Raw genomic sequence first — 3,518 nt, 5'->3', positions numbered from 1 at the left:
GCAAGGCGGAAAAAACAAAAACGAGGGGTGCAACACGAGGACTTCCCAGGAGGTCACCCATCCTAGGACTACTCTCGCCCAAGCACGCTTATCTGCGGAGTTCTGATGGGATCCGGTGCATTAGTGCTGGTATGATCGCACCCATCAAACTAATTACTTAAAATTCATATAATCCTTGAGCGACATACTAGCGTCCTTCCGATCCCAATCCAAACGGAGATCTGATCTAAACCCATGGCTACGCGATGGGCAGGGCGAGATTTCCCGAAAAATCCACTCCCGAGTGCTCCTTCTTGTCAATTTATCTCGCAAGGCGGAAAAAACAAAAACGAGGGGTGCAACACGAGGACTTCCCAGGAGGTCACCCATCCTAGTACTACTCTCGCCCAAACACGCTTAACTGCGGAGTTCTGATGGGATCCGGTGCATTAGTGCTGGTATGATCGCACCCATCAAACTAATTACTTAAAATTCATATAATCCTTGAGCGACATACTAGCGTCCTTCCGATCCCAATCCAAACGGAGATCTGATCCAAACCCATAGCTACGCGATGGGCAGGGCGAGATTTTCTCAAAAATCCACCCCCGAGTGGTCCTTCTTGTCAATTTATCTCGCAACGCGGAGAAAACAAAAACGAGGGGTGCAACACGAGGACTTCCCAGGAGGTCACCCATCCTAGTACTACTCTCGCCCAAGCACGCTTAACTGCGGAGTTCTGATGGGATCCGGTGTATTAGTGCTGGTATGATCGCACCCATCAAACTAATTACTTAAAATTCATATAATCCTTGAGCGACATACTAGCGTCCTTCCGATCCCAATCCAAACGGAGAACTGATCCAAAACCCATGGCTACGCGATGGGCAGGGCGAGATTTTCTCAAAAATCCACTCCCGAGTGGTCCTTCTTGTCAATTTATCTCGCAAGGCGGAGAAAACAAAAACGAGGGGTGCAAAACGAGGACTTCCCAGGAGGTCACCCATCCTAGTACTACTCTCGCCCAAGCACGCTTAACTGCGGAGTTCTGATGGGATCCGGTGCATTAGTGCTGGTATGATCGTACCCATCAAACTAATTACTTAAAATTCAAATAATCCTTGAGCGACATACTAGCGTCCTTCCGATCCCAATCCAAACGGAGATCTGATCCAAACCCATGGCTACGCGATGGGGAGGGCGAGATTTTCCCAAAAATCCACTCCGGAGTGCTCCTTCTTGTCAATTTATCTCGCAAGGCGGAAAAAACAAAAACGAGGGGTGCAACACGAGGACTTCCCAGGAGGTGACCCATCCTAGTACTACTCTCGCCCAAGCACGCTTAACTGCGGACTTCTGATGGGTTCCGGTGCATTTGTGCTGGTATGATCGCACCCATCAAACCAATTATTTAAAATTCATATAATCCTAGGGCGACCTACATGCGTATTTCCGATCCCAATGCGAACCGGCGATCTGATCGAAACCCTTGGCTACGCGATGGGCAGGGCGCGATTTTTCGAAAAATCCACTTGTCAATTGGTCCTTCTTGTCAATTCCTCTCGCAAGGCGGAAAAAACAAAAACGAGGGGTGCAACACGAGGACTTCCCAGGAGGTCACCCATCCTAGTACTACTCTCGCCCAAGCACGCTTAACTGCGGAGTTCTGATGGGATCCGGTGCATTAGTGCTGGTATGATCGCACCCATCAAACTAATTACTTAAAATTCATATAATCCTTGAGCGACATACTAGCGTCCTTCCGATCCCCATCCAAACGGAGAACTGATCCAAACCCATTGCTACGCGATGGGCAGGGCGAGATTTTCTCAAAAATCCACCCCCGAGTGGTCCTTCTTGTCAATTTATCTCGCAAGACGGAGAAAACAAAAACGAGGGGTGCAACACGAGGACTTCCCAGGAGGTCACCCATCCTAGTACTACTCTCGCCCAAGCACGCTTAACTGCGGAGTTCTGATGGGATCCGGTGCATTAGTGCTGGTATGATCGCACCCATCAAACTAATTACTTAAAATTAATATAATCCTTGGCCGACATACTTGCGTCCTTCCGATCCCAACCCAAACGGAGATCTGATCCAAACCCATGGCTACGCGATGGGCAGGGCGAGATTTCCCGAAAAATCCACTCCCGAGTGGTCCTTCTTGTCAATTTATCTCGCAAGGCGGAAAAAACAAAAACGAGGGGTGCAACACGAGGACTTCCCAGGAGGTCCCCCATCCTAGTACTACTCTCGCCCAAGCACGCTTAACTGCGGAGTTCTGATGGGATCCGGTGCATTAGTGCTGGTAGGATCGCACCCATCAAACTAATTATTTAAAATTCATATAATCCTAGGGCGACCTACATGCGTATTTCTGATCCCAATGCGAACCGGCGATCTGATCGAAACCCTTGGCTACGCGATGGGCAGGGCGCGATTTTTCGAAAAATCCACTTGTCAATTGGTCCTTCTTGTCAATTCCTCTCGCAAGGCGGAAAAAACAAAAACGAGGGGTGCACCAAGAGGACTTCCCAGGAGGTCACCCATCCTAGTACTACTCTCGCCCAAGCACGGTTAACTGCGGAATTCTAATGGGATCCGGTGCATTAGTGCTTGTATGATCGCACCCATCAAACTAATTATTTAAAATTCTTATAATCCTAGTGCGACGTAATAGCGTCTTTACCATGCAATTGCGAACCGGCGATCTGATCGAAAGCCATAGGTACGCGATGGGCATGGCTCGATTTTCCTAAAAATCCACTCCCGAGTGGTCCTTCTTGTCCATTCATCTCACAAGGTGGAAAAAACAAAAACGAGGGGTGCAACACGAGGACTTCCCAGGAGGTCACCCATCCTAGTACTACTCTCGCCCAAGCACGCTTAGCTGCGGAGTTCTGATGGGATCCGCTGCATTAGTGCTGATATGATCGCAACCATCAAACCAATTATTTAAAATTCATATAATCCTAGGCGACCTACTAGCGTATTTCCGATCCCAATGCGAACCGGTGATCTGATCGAAACCCTTGGCTACGCGATGGGCAGGGCGCGATTTTCCTAAAAATCCACTCCCAAGTTGTCCTTCTTGTAAATTTCTCTCGCAATGCGGAAAAAACAAAAACGAGGGGTGCAACACGACGACATCCGAGGAGGTCCCCCATCCGAGTACTACTCTCGCCCAAGCAAGCTTGACTGCAGAGTTCTGATGAGATCCGGTGCATTAGTGCTGGTATGATCGCACCCATCAAACTAATTATTTAAAATTCATATAATCCTAGTGCGACGTACTAGCGTCTTTCCGATCCAAATGTGAACCGGCGATCTAATCGAAACCCATAGCTACGCGATGGGCAGGGCGCGATTTTCCTAAAAATCCACTCCCGAGTTGTCCTTCTTGTCAATTCCTCTCACAAGGCGGAAAAAACAAAAACGAGGGGTGCAACACGACGACTTCCCAGGAGGTGACCCATCCTAGTACTACTCTCGCCCAAGCACGCTTAACTGCGGAGTTCTGATGGGATTCGGTGCATTT

At 48.8% G+C, this 3,518-nt stretch overlaps 11 non-coding genes and 1 pseudogene across 11 annotated transcripts; all 12 read right to left on the bottom strand.

The window, feature by feature from the left end:
* Positions 1-24: 24 nt before the first annotated feature.
* On the bottom strand, positions 25-143 carry LOC118346759. Its single transcript, XR_004800041.1, has one exon. It is a non-coding gene; the product is annotated as a 5S ribosomal RNA (ribosomal RNA).
* Positions 144-332: 189 nt separating this feature from the next.
* Positions 333-451, bottom strand: LOC118346768. The gene has a single exon (XR_004800049.1). It is a non-coding gene; the product is annotated as a 5S ribosomal RNA (ribosomal RNA).
* A 189-nt stretch (positions 452-640) lies between these two features.
* On the bottom strand, positions 641-759 carry LOC118346767. Its single transcript, XR_004800048.1, has one exon. It is a non-coding gene; the product is annotated as a 5S ribosomal RNA (ribosomal RNA).
* A 190-nt stretch (positions 760-949) lies between these two features.
* On the bottom strand, positions 950-1,068 carry LOC118346760. Its single transcript, XR_004800042.1, has one exon. It is a non-coding gene; the product is annotated as a 5S ribosomal RNA (ribosomal RNA).
* A 189-nt stretch (positions 1,069-1,257) lies between these two features.
* Positions 1,258-1,376, bottom strand: LOC118346762. Its single transcript, XR_004800044.1, has one exon. It is a non-coding gene; the product is annotated as a 5S ribosomal RNA (ribosomal RNA).
* A 191-nt stretch (positions 1,377-1,567) lies between these two features.
* On the bottom strand, positions 1,568-1,686 carry LOC118346766. The gene has a single exon (XR_004800047.1). It is a non-coding gene; the product is annotated as a 5S ribosomal RNA (ribosomal RNA).
* Positions 1,687-1,875: 189 nt separating this feature from the next.
* On the bottom strand, positions 1,876-1,994 carry LOC118346758. The gene has a single exon (XR_004800040.1). It is a non-coding gene; the product is annotated as a 5S ribosomal RNA (ribosomal RNA).
* Positions 1,995-2,183: 189 nt separating this feature from the next.
* Positions 2,184-2,302, bottom strand: LOC118346769. Its single transcript, XR_004800050.1, has one exon. It is a non-coding gene; the product is annotated as a 5S ribosomal RNA (ribosomal RNA).
* A 191-nt stretch (positions 2,303-2,493) lies between these two features.
* On the bottom strand, positions 2,494-2,612 carry LOC118346763. The gene has a single exon (XR_004800045.1). It is a non-coding gene; the product is annotated as a 5S ribosomal RNA (ribosomal RNA).
* A 190-nt stretch (positions 2,613-2,802) lies between these two features.
* LOC118346761 lies at positions 2,803-2,921 on the bottom strand. The gene has a single exon (XR_004800043.1). It is a non-coding gene; the product is annotated as a 5S ribosomal RNA (ribosomal RNA).
* A 189-nt stretch (positions 2,922-3,110) lies between these two features.
* LOC118346764 lies at positions 3,111-3,229 on the bottom strand. The gene has a single exon (XR_004800046.1). It is a non-coding gene; the product is annotated as a 5S ribosomal RNA (ribosomal RNA).
* Positions 3,230-3,419: 190 nt separating this feature from the next.
* LOC118346765 lies at positions 3,420-3,518 on the bottom strand (annotated as a pseudogene; the record flags this gene model as incomplete).

Source organism: Juglans regia, unplaced genomic scaffold (assembly GCF_001411555.2).
Source record: "Juglans regia cultivar Chandler unplaced genomic scaffold, Walnut 2.0 Scaffold_804, whole genome shotgun sequence".
NCBI lineage: Eukaryota > Viridiplantae > Streptophyta > Magnoliopsida > Fagales > Juglandaceae > Juglans > Juglans regia.
This window is presented reverse-complemented; position numbering and strand designations above follow the sequence as displayed.